The following is a 12,443-nucleotide window of genomic DNA, read 5'->3' as shown; positions in this document are numbered from 1 at the left end:
AAAAACAAAATTTTGCGAGTCTGGTACAGGTTGGATTTTTTTCCCAGTAGAAATTTCTTACTCTCCTGCAAATTTTTATTGACAAATTGTTACTGGTAAAGTGGGCGAACACCTAATATTACGAAGCAATCGGTAAGTAAAAACAGCTATTTTTATACCCTCCACCATAAGACTACTAAGTTCGTCATTCTGTTTGTAACACCTCGAAATAAGCGTCTAAGACCTCAAAAAGTACATATATATTCTTGATCGCCATGCTATTTTAATTCGATCTAGCCATGTCGGTCCTACCGTCTGTCTGTCGAAAGCACGCCAACCTTCGAAGGAGTAAAGCTAGGCGCTTGAAATTTTTAACGAATACTTATTATTAGTGTAGGTCGGTTGGGATTGTAAATGGGCCAAATCGGTCCATGTTTTCATATAGCTGCCAAATAAACCGATCTTAGGTCTTGACTTCTTGAGCCACTATAGAGCGCAATTCTCGTCAACAACTGTGCTATATATGGTTCAAATCGGTTTATAACCTGATATAGCTGCCATATAAACTGATCTTGGGTCTTGACTTCTTCAGCTTTTAGAGGGCGCAATTCTTATCCGATTTGGCTTTAATTTTGCATAAGGTGTTTTGTTATGACTTCCAATAACTGTATGGCGCTAATCGCTTCATAACCTCATATAGCAACCATATAAACCGATCTTGGGTCTTGACTTCTTGAGCCTTTACAGGGCGCAATTCTCGTCGGATTTGACTGAAATTTTGGAAGGTTGTGTTTTGTTATCACTTCCAACATCTGTGCTAAGTATGGCGCAAATCGGTACATAACCTGATATAGCTGCCATATAAATCGATCTGGGATCTTGGCTTCTTGAGCCTCTAGAGAGCGTAATTCTCATCTAATTTGGCAGAAATTTTGTACAACGGCTTCTCCCAAGACTTTCAACATACGTGTTCAATATGGTCTGAATCGATCTATAACTTGTTACAACTCCCATATAAAGCGTTCTCCCGATTTTGCTTCTTGAGCCCCTACATGGCGCAATTCTTATCCGAATGAACTGAAATATTACACAATGACTTCTACAATGTTCAGCATTCAATTCATTTATGGTCCGAATCAGACTATAACATTATATAGCTCCAATAGCATAACGTTCTTATTCATTATTCTAAAAAGAGATACCGCGCAAAGACATCGACAAATGCGATCCATGGTGAAGGATATATAAGATTCGGCCCGGATGAACTTAGCACGATCTTACTTGTTTATATAACAATTTGTAAAAATGTATCGGTTCGATAAGTCATTAACCGACACACATCTGCTGGTTTAGGTTTACAAATGCAAATTTCTCCATGAACATTCCACTAAGGAACTGGGGCAAACTTCTCATATATCAGTGAGTGCTGTCCGATTCAAATTTTAAGCTCAATGATAAGGGCGTACCGCCGGGAGACACCTCTTTGGGGAGAAGTTTTAACACGGCATAGCGCCTCTAAAATGGATGGGTATCCACCGCTGAAAATTGTTTCTGATGTTCACGCCAGGATTCGAACCCAGGCGTTCAGCGTCATAGGCGGACATGCTAACCTCTGCCTCCACCGTAGCGGTTTACCGATAGGATAAGCTATAAGACGAATCTTATATATCCTCCACCCTGGATCGCATTTGTCGATTTCTTTGCGCAGTAACTCTTTTTAGGCAAACAAAGAATAATGAGTTTCTTATTATTTTTTTCGTTATGAATTTCTATATGCTATTGGAGCTATATCAAGTTATAGTCTGATTTGGACCATAAATGAATTGAATGCTGAACATTGTAGAAGTCATTGTGTAATATTTCAGTTAATTCGGATAAGAATTGCGCCTTGTAGGGGCTCAAGAAGCAAAATCTGGAGATCGGAACATTATGTGGCACAGTTGTTTAAAGTCATAACAGAACGCTATGTGCAAAATTTCAGCCAAATCGGATGAAAATTGCGGCTTCCAGGGGCGCAAGAACTCAAATCGATAGATCCGTTTATATGGGAACTTTATCATGTTAAAGACCGATTTGTGCAAATCGGGAGATCGTCTTATAAGGGCGCTATATCTAAATCTGAACCGACATTGCCGTCGAGAGGATCGAGTATATATATACTTTATGTGGTCTTAGACGAATATTTCGAGGTATTACAAACGAAATGTCTAGATTACTATATACCACCATCCTATGGTGGTGGGTAAAAAATTGTTTTTCTCTAAAAGTTATAACGTTTCACATAGATTTTAAGAGTATATACATACATAGTTATGTATTTTACATCTTTGCGACTTCAGTTCTGTATTTTTGGACAAGTTCATCAAATGGAGTCTAATTCTCAATCCCAAAATTCAACAAATTTAAAGCTGTTAACATATATTCACAAATATTTACTTTTAACCTATTTTGCACCAAACCCAATAAAGAAAATTTTCTTTAAGCGCATGCGCTGTAATGAGGCAAAGCAAATGCGTGCGCTGAAAATGCGTATAAATTTTACTATATGTATTGAACTGGCACAGCGTTAATCGAATCTACATTTAGTCCACTTTACGATATATAAAGAACAAAACACCTACTGGAAGGAAGAAGTTATTAAAGGTTACAAATACTTCATCTTTCAGACATTTTATCAAGTTAAATGTGGGGTTTTCAAATTCTATCTTTAAAAAATCAAGACGATCAGCCCATAAATGACTGTTTGGAAGCAATTTAAAATTTGACATGCTCAAGGTGACCAATTTTCAAGCCTCATGAATAATATTCAGGACGCGCTAGATCTCCAAATTTTGTATACTTATTGACTACGGTCATGTTTCTATCCATTCAAAAGTTCTAGAATTGATTCCAAGATTTTTCGATTTTGCAAACAGTGCGTCGTTGACTTGTTCAATTTACGTACTCTCAAAAATTGTACAAAAAGTCGCACAATTTGGCAAAAAGTCATAAATTAGTGTAATTAGTTAAGATTTTTCGATTTTGCAAACAGTGCGTCGTTGACTTATTCGATTTACGTACTCTCATAAATTGTACAAAAAGGTCGCACAATTTAGCAAAAATTCATAAATTAGTGTAAATTTAGAGAAGTCGCACAAAAGTCAATCGCCTCAAAAAGAGTCGGAATTTCAGACTTTATTTGCCAATAAAGTCTGAAATTCCGACACATTATTCCTGTCACTCAAGGAACGTGCCAATTGGGATCCATGATGGAGGGTATATAAGATTCGATCCGGCCGAGCTTAACGCGCTTTTATTTGTTTCTGATGTCGTCGCCATGCTAACCTCTGCGTTAACGGAGCAAGCTTACAACTCTTGCCCAATTTAAACTCTAAAGGTTTGAGTAGCAGTTGGGCTAGTGTGTTTAGGATAACAAAAATTTTGCCAAGTATACTTTTTTTCTGAAAAACGTTGGATTTTGTTTATGATAAAATTACATGTTTTTGTACGATAAATTCATGCAAGAATTTGTGATAAATATACAGTATTTTTTGTACTGACATTTACTTCATCCTTGAAATATAATAAGTTATTCGGGGGTTCAACTAGTTTTTCTTTACTTCGAAATTAATTGAACGTCATGCTAATGTATTTGCATATCCTTTTTGATTTTAAAAAAGATAGCGCATTTTGAAAGAGCTACAAAGTTAAGTTTTATGTGATAACACTATTCTCACTTAAATTAGTATCAAGCAGATCTATTTAGATGTCATGATACACAATTATATTAAAAGCCTTCCATGTTGCTCTAATAATTCTTGTCATTGAACGTACGGCGAAACTTTAAAAATTGTCAATTTCCGAATTTACCATCCGTCCATCACTTTTTATATATCACTGGTCTATACGCTTAAATACTCACCCTCTCTCTCTAGTAGGAGAGACACAAGAGAATAATTATTGGTCCGGTAAACGAATAATACTTTTGCCATTTAAGAGTTTTTGGTTTTACAACAAAGGAAATGTACTTTTACCGTAGGCGTAGCTGGGTTTACAATAATCAAAGTTAGCATAACTTGAGAAGAAGTAACTTTTGGACATTAAGGTTTTATTGAGAAGTCCTCTGTGCTGTTTATATGGACAAGACAGCTTCCACTTCATATGAAATCCAATGTAACTTTAAGATATTGCTAAAAAAATCTACATATTTTCGTAAATTTTCATTTTCCCTTGAAAAAAGATACATGAAATTTTTACCATATATAAGTAAACTTTTCCGATTATACAAAAGATGTAAGTAATACGTCGTTACAATCACTGGCTCGTTGGTCTAGGGGTATGATTTCCGCTTAGGGTGCGGGAGGTCCCGGGTTCAAATCCCGGACGAGCCCAAGTTTGATTTAAAATTTTGTAAAAATCGGTAACAAGCCAATCCGATGAGACTTCATGCTAATGTTTATAAAGTACCCCAAAAGCCAAGAAGTATTAATAAAAGTTCTGGCGTTAACTTCAGAAAAAATATTAAAGCACATGCAATTTTTTACCTCTACATAAAATTAAAAATACGGCTTCAAAAACCACCAATCTATTTAAAGAAATTTTTTCGTTTTTCAGTTTCGATTGAATACTTAAATAATATGTCAGGCTGTTAACTGGCTCGTTGGTCTAGGGGTATGATTTCCGCTTAGGGTGCGGGAGGTCCCGGGTTCAAATCCCGGACGAGCCCGAGTAGTGAATTTTTACAGTTTGTTTGAAGTCTGTAAGAATGGTTTTAATAAGAAGGAGGAAGAAGGAAGAAAGTTAATAAAAAATTTAAGCGGAGGAAGACATTGCAGAGAAACTGCCGATATTTTAAGTTCAGAGTTTATAAAAACGACTATTTCTTACGTACATAGTATTATTGTGTTTCACTTTCAAAGTGTAGTTTGCAAACTGCGAGAAACAAGTTTTATATTTAAATCGGCGTTAGTTTGAACCTTTTCTGTATGATACATTTTCAATAAAATCTACTTCAAAGACAAAATGTCAATAAAATTTTTGGTTAAAATTAGATTTTAGAGACACACAATATAGTTGAAACAAACCCGAACGCGTATTTAACTGCTTATTTATTACCTTTTGATATTAATTACTGAAAATTTAAAATTATAAAAAAAACTTCCCGAATAAAATGTACAAACAAAATTAGCGCATGCAAATTTTGCACTTTTGCAATGGCTTTTCAAATTTTTGACTTTTGTTTATACATTTTTTATGAACCACTAGCTGACCCGGGCCCGCTGCGCCTTCTTTTACTTTATATGGAACAAAAGTTTCCTTGGAATATTTATTTTCGACAATTAAAAATCTTTTAGTGAAATACCATGTAAACTTGACTAACAGTTTAACAATATAAGTGCCTTTATCTGAATCCCACATGATCTTTATTGGTCTACGAATTTAAGTTTGGATGTTAGGTGTACTCCTTTCTTAAAATTCTTCATTTCAGCCCGCTACTCTCATGATTTCTTATTTAGGGTGTTTTCGGGGGTGAGGTGGTCCCCCAGGCACTTGGCCCTGAAAAATATCAGCATCATACTCTTCTTTCAAAAACCATTTATTTAAACACCATATTGCCACTCCCACTCCAAGATCTGGCGTTTCTGAAAATTAGGGTAAGGGGGAGGGTCCGCCCCCCTTCAGATATCAAAAAATGTAGTACCCTATTTTCACCACGGGATCATTATGCACCATTTGTGAAAATTTCAAGAAAATCGGTTCAGCCGTTTCTGAGTCAATAAGGAACACACAAACATACAAACAAACAAACAAACACAAATTGATTTTTATATATAAGATTATTAAGCATAATCCTTCCTTGAATCGACAAAAAGTATCTATATGTGTATGAACACCATTGTTTTCTTATTAAGGGTGATTTTTTAAGAGCTATAAAAAGTTTTTCGAAAATACACATAAAATTCAGAAAAATGCATGAAATCTTTACATGAATCGATAGTACGGTCCATATAATTTAATGTTCGAAGATTATTTCATGCAAATATTGACCGTGACTGCGTCTTAAATGGTCCTTCTGCTTACTTCAATTTTGGCATACTAAAACCAACATTTCGGTCGGTATCTCAAGAATAAATACTTCCTTGTGTCTTCCAATGCGTCAATTGAAGCGGGCTCATCTGTATAAACATGAACTCTAACATAGCCCCACAAAAAATAGTATGAAGGCGTTAAACCGGCCAATTGACCGGTCCCGAACGTGAAATAAAATGTTCACCGAACTCGCTCAATAAGTCCATTGTTACGCGTGCTGTGTGCAATGTGGCACCGTCTTGTTGAAACCACATGTCAAGCTTTTGCATTTTAGGCAAAAAAAGTTGGATATCATCCCACGATAGCACTCACCATTAACAGTTATGTTACGATTCGCATCATCTTTGAAGAAGTACGGTCCAATGATGCCACCAGCCCATTGGTAGCTCTTGCAATGCTTCTGGCTGGTCTTCAGTCCAAAATCGAAATCGACAATTCTGCTTATTTACTTACTCATTGAGCCAAAAATAAGCTTTCTCAATGGAATGGAAGAAGCGCGCAATGAACTTTCTAAACAGAACACGCATTTTGATACTAAAATTAAATAATTTGCAAGCGTTGCTCGTATGTAAGACGATTCATGGTTAAATTATAGACCAAACTGACGATGTTTGAGAATGTAACAAAACATGAAACGTGTTCGAGTTGTTTAAATCAGTGCTGCCAAAAAGATAACAGCTAAGAAATCACCCTTTATCAATATATCGAAGTTACATTGATTTACTAACGTATATATATGTGAAAATTAAAAATGTTTCTACAATCCATAAAAACTAAGTGAATTTGGGCTCGTCCGGGATTTGAACCCGGGACCTCCCGCACCCTAAGCGGAAATCATACCCCTAGACCAACGAGCCAGTTGCTAGGTTGAAATATATCTTACGTCTTTAATTAGATTTTGAAATTTGAGCCTTATACAACTCTTAAAACTAAAAAAACTAAGTTAAGCATTTTCCTAACTTAAAACGGGTTCTACCGCACTTCCAATGGAAGGACGGTACATAGGTTTACAGTCTAAAGCGATAATTACATTCTAGACATTACTAAACACAATAAGTCCATTGAGGAAAAATGATCAAATCATAAGTTTTCTTTCAATGCATCCGAATATAATCAATCTGGCCATGACGCTGTACTATCTTAAGTAAAGCATATCGAAACCTGTTGTATGGTCCTTATGTTGCACTTCCATCAAACTACGGAGACGTAAGTAAGTATCGATCTAATCACGCTCCTGTAGAGCCAGTGGACTATCCTCGGATTCAGGCCCCATTTCGAGCCTACGGCCCGTCTACATAGTGCCCAACATCTGTGAGCCTTCTCAGTATGCTCCTGAATGTGACACTTCCAATTCAGTTTCCTGTCCAAGATCACACCTAAGTATTTGACCTTGTCAGATATCAAAATCGTCTTATTGAGGAAACGTGGTGCGTTAAATTGGCCCACCTTCGTCTTCCTCGTGAACAGGCATATTTCAGTCTTCTCTGGGTTAACATTGAGACCTCTGGGTCTAGCCCAGTCATATGCCATATGCAAGACCCTTTCGGCCTTTCTGCATAGCTCGTTCGGATCCTTACCCCTTAGAAGTATTATAACATCGTCTGCGTAGCATCCGTAATAGGTCATTTATGGTGGTCACCCATGCGAGTGGCGATAAAATGCCCCCTGTGTCGTGCCCTGTGACACTTTCTCCCTTATATATATGCCATGGGACACACAATTTATCCACCTGTTTATCCTGTCTCTAAGGACCGGGTCCACCCGGTACTGGTCTAAGGATTGGATCAGTGTGTCGCTCCGCACATTGTTAAAAGCCCCGTCGATGTCAATGCATACTGCCAGTGTGTACGTTTTGGCATCGAAGAATTCTTCTATTTTATGCACAACCTCATGCAGGGCAGTCTCCACTGACCTTCCCTTGACATAGGCATGCTGTTTGTATTTGAGCAGTTCGTTGGATGTCTACTCTTTATCATGCCGTTCACAATACGTTCCATGATTATAAGTAGAAAGGACGTGAGGCTAATGGGTCTGTAGGCCTTTGGTTTCGCATAACTTGCCTTGCCGGGCTTAGGTAAAACACCACCCTTGCCTCCTGCCAGGCTTTCGAAGTATATACAAGTCCTAGGTACGCTGTGAAAGTTTTGGCCAGACGAGGCGCCTGATAGTCTGCCTCTTTCTGTAGTAACGCCGGAAATATCCCATCAGGTCCGGGTGACTTAAATGGTTTGAAGCTACTTAAGGATTCCTTCACCTTAAATTCCGTTATTATAAATCTTCGATCAACGTCATTATTAAAAGATTCCGGGTTTTCATCAAAATCCTCAACATGTCCTCCGTTGTCTCTGCTCTCACTCCCATTTCGTCTACTAAAGTTTCAGTTTGGACATAGGTTTTTGAGAGAAACTTTTTTATCTTGGCGAAGTCATTAACGCTATCGAACTGTACGCAGAAAAGCTTCCAGGAGGCACGTTTTGCCGCTCTGGTAATCTTATTGTATTCCTTGAGCCGTGTGTAATACACATCCTAATAAACTTCTGCTTTGTTACCACGTGCTCTGTTAAAAAGTCTGCGGACATCTTTCCCAATATTTCGAATCTGCCCGGTCCTCCAGGGTATTCTTGGGCTGATTTCATTTCCCTAAGAGGACAACTATCTTCGAAGGATCCCACCAGTGCAGTCGTAATCCAGTTGACATTTTCGTCAGTCTCTTTTATGCTTGGACAATCTAAATTATTTTGCCCAAGTCTTCTTCTGAGTAGCCTTCCGAATTTTGTCCAGTTGGTTTTCAACTTATTCCGAAGCTTATCGGATTCGGGGCTGGCCGTACTATTCTAAACCTAATGTAGAGATGGTCAGAGAAAGAGTGTTCCATGGAGACCATCCAATTCTGATCCTCATCGATCAGATTTTCTGAACATATCGTCACATCTAATACCTACTAAGTAATGGTGTTATTAAGTGTTATTAGGTCGTTTGTATTCAAGAACTCTGCCAGGGCTTGGCCCCGCTTATTAGTGATGGTGTTACCCCAAGAAATATGGTGAGAGTTCGCATCGCACCCTATTAGTACCTCGTTTCCTGTCTGTTTTGCTTTCCTCACCAGCCATTGCAGCTCCGACGTGGGTGGCGGTGTCGGAGAGTCGAAAGGTAGATAACGTGATACCAGGTATGCTTCGCCGTCTCCCAGTCTCACCGCTGTTACATCCGACGTCGACCACTCTGGGGAAAATATATAATGCAAATTTGTATGACAAATAACGCAGGTCCTCGGCCGAGTACCAGTGATAGCATAGGATAATTGGTAGTTCATATGGTTTAGTCCAGAGACTTTATTCCGGGTCGTCCATGGCTCCTGAATTAAGGCCATATGAATCTTGCCCTTACTGATTTTCTCCATCAGAGCGTGTGTAGCAGTCTCGCTCCGGTGGAGGTTTATCTGGATTACCTCAATCATTGGTCCTCCAGTAAATGGGCATCTTGGGAGTAGGTGATGATTTCACCATATACACCCTGTTCTTTAGACTGCATTGACTTTCCTGTCACTGCACTGCCTGATGTCATCGTTTTAGGTTCATTGCCTAGTCTAGTCTTCCGACTTTTTATAAAGTCGGTAATGGTTCCATCGTCGGGTCCCTGTTCGTTAAGCTTTATTGGGTTTCCATTCCCTGTTCTGCCTGGTGTTTCAATACTAGGATCTTTGCCTATTTTAGCCTTCCAAATCTTAAGTAAATGGGTTTCTTGGGAGTAGGTGATGGTACCACCATCGGCTCCCTGTTCGTTGGGTTGCATTTCTGAACATAGTTTCTTTAAAATTTAAAGGTGGACCAATTTGAACCACCACGTTACTTCAAAAGAACTATTTTGATATCAAACAAGGTCAAATACTTCGTAGTGATTTTGGACTGGAAACTGGACTGAAAGCGTCATATTCGGGAGCGTACCGAGAAGGCGCACAGATGTTGAAGCCTACGGCCCGAAATCGGGCCTGAATCCGAGGATTGTAAACTGGCTCTATGGAAGGATGATTAGACAAATACTTACATACACCTGAGTTGTTTAGTGGACTGCGATGGAGAAAAATTGCAACAAAAGGATAACACAACAATTTTGGACAGGCATGTTGTATTGGCAAATGCGCAGTGATTAGGACCACACCCACTACGGCACTGTAGACTATTACAGATAACCGACCCATATACAAACAGATTAAGTGTAAGGCGGCCACTGCGGCTATGAGACTTAAGGCGTTGGTGAATAGATAGCAGATAAAGCTCACACTATCGAGGTGAAATCGATGAGACGATGGGAAACCTGGAACACAGAAAAATTAGAAACTAGATTCAATTAAAAAATTTTTACATCCAATTAAACAAGTAAAAGCGTGTTACGTTCGGCCGAGTCGAATCTTGGGAACCCACTTACATGGATTCAGCTAAAAATTTATACGAAATGAATTTAGTTGAAGGGCATAATTTTATTCAACATACAAAACTTCTATAAAACCAACAAAAATTAAAGCTTCTAGGAACCGAACAAGGCTTATCTACAGACCGGTTTAAATGGGAGCTGTACCAGGATATGGCCGATTTGGTCCGTACTTGGCACAGTTGTTGGAAGTCATAACAGAACACAATGTGCAAAGTTTTAGCTAATTCTGACAAAAATTGCGGCTTCCAGGTGCTACAGATGTTAAATTGGACGATCGGCTTATAAGGGAGTTATATTAGGGTAAACACCAATTTGGGCCGTGTTGATACAGTTGTTGAAAGTCATAACGAAACACTAAGTGCAAAATTTCAGCCAAATCGGACAAAAATTGCGGCATCCAGGGCTCAAGAAATCAAATCTGGAGATCGGTTTATATGGGAGTTATATCTATATCTAAACCGATATAACCCATTTGCAACCCCAATTAACTACATCAATAAGAAGTATCGAAATCGGTCCAATTAAGGAATTTGTGTTATTGATTAACAATTTTGTATTTTGGATTTATGATAACCTCAAAAATCCAATTAAAGTGGTTATTAAATCCATAAACTAATTAATTTAAAGGTGCCCTTTCTTTTAAGTTACTTTTCTACTGTTTTAATAATGTATTGCTTTCTAGTTCACTGCTTAACTGCTATTTATTTCATTGGATTAAAAATGGCTACTGAAATAGTATAAACAGAAAAAAATTAGAATGTGAACAAGTGAAATAAGTACATTCCAAACATAACAAGATTGTGGACTTGGAAGAAGTTAGACGAAGGTATTTATAATTATTATTTTATTCTAATTTGTTATTATCCCTATAGAGATTATATTGGCATGGAAAACGACGCTGATGACTGAAGGAAACAAAAGCGGATCTAAATTTCGTGCGGATCTAGATTACGCGGTATTGTGCGCAAAATGCTAAGATTGGTATTCATTACGATTCACTTTAATATGTATATAAATTACTAGCCGAACCGGGCCCGCTGCGCTGCGCCTTTTTTAACTCTCTAATATCTTTTTAGTGTGGGGACACTTCGCCCTGAATGCGGATATCGAATTCGTGCCATTGTAGCCTATGACGCTGAACGCGTTCGAATCCTGGCGAGAACTTCGGACAAAGTGGCGTTTATCTCCTCTTTATGTTGGCGACATTTCGAAGGCACAATGTCATGCATGGTAATTTAACAAATGTTCCCCAAAGAGGTGTCGCACTGCTGGATGCCGTTCGGACTGGGCTATAAAAAAGGTCCCTTATCATTGAGTTTAAACTTGAATCGGAAAGCACTCATTGATATGTGAGAAATTTTCCCTTCTTGGTTCCTTCCTTAGGGTAATGTTCTCATTAGAGGAGGGATGGTATCTTAGACATTTCGATTCAAATATGGATATCGAATTCGTGCTGCATTTCCAAATCCCTTTAATTTGAGCCCCATATTGCCATGGCCGGTAAATATGAACCGTTCTAAGGGTGTTTTGGGACTGGGGCTGCACTTTGCACTGAAATTCGTTCTTTATTACCAACGGAAATGAAGTTCAGTATAGGGCGTGCGTTAGGGCGTACCCCAAAACACTTGGCTCCAAAATTGGATATCAAATTCGTTTTCTACTCTCAAATACCTGTCATTTGAGTCCCATATTGTCATAATGGGTCAATGGAGAAGGGGCTCCGCTGGGTACTTGAACCCAAATTTTAATACCATATTTGTGTTCTGGTCTCAAATACCTTTCATTTGATACGCTTATTGTGCCCATTGGACCACTTCTTATATGGGTGGCGTTTTTGCGGTAAAGGGGAGGGACCGCCTCCACCAGATATCTAAAAATTATAAAGCCAGACAAACGTACACAATCTATGAAAATTTTAAGAAAATCGGTTCGGACAATTATCATGTAGTAATAATGGGTCTAAT

The 12,443-nt window shown here is 38.3% G+C and overlaps 3 non-coding genes across 3 annotated transcripts; 2 read left to right on the top strand and 1 right to left on the bottom strand.

The window, feature by feature from the left end:
* The first annotated feature begins 4,277 nt into the window (after nt 1-4,277).
* Trnap-agg (transfer RNA proline (anticodon AGG)) lies at nt 4,278-4,349 on the top strand. The gene has a single exon. It is a non-coding gene; the product is annotated as a tRNA-Pro (tRNA).
* A 263-nt stretch (nt 4,350-4,612) lies between these two features.
* Trnap-agg (transfer RNA proline (anticodon AGG)) lies at nt 4,613-4,684 on the top strand. The gene has a single exon. It is a non-coding gene; the product is annotated as a tRNA-Pro (tRNA).
* A 2,149-nt stretch (nt 4,685-6,833) lies between these two features.
* On the bottom strand, nt 6,834-6,905 carry Trnap-agg (transfer RNA proline (anticodon AGG)). Its single transcript has one exon. It is a non-coding gene; the product is annotated as a tRNA-Pro (tRNA).
* Nucleotides 6,906-12,443: the final 5,538 nt, after the last annotated feature.

This window comes from Stomoxys calcitrans, chromosome 3 (genome assembly GCF_963082655.1).
Source record: "Stomoxys calcitrans chromosome 3, idStoCalc2.1, whole genome shotgun sequence".
Taxonomy (NCBI): Eukaryota; Metazoa; Arthropoda; class Insecta; order Diptera; family Muscidae; genus Stomoxys; species Stomoxys calcitrans.
The sequence above is the reverse complement of the archived record's forward strand: the minus strand, read 5'-3'. Positions and strand labels throughout refer to the sequence as shown.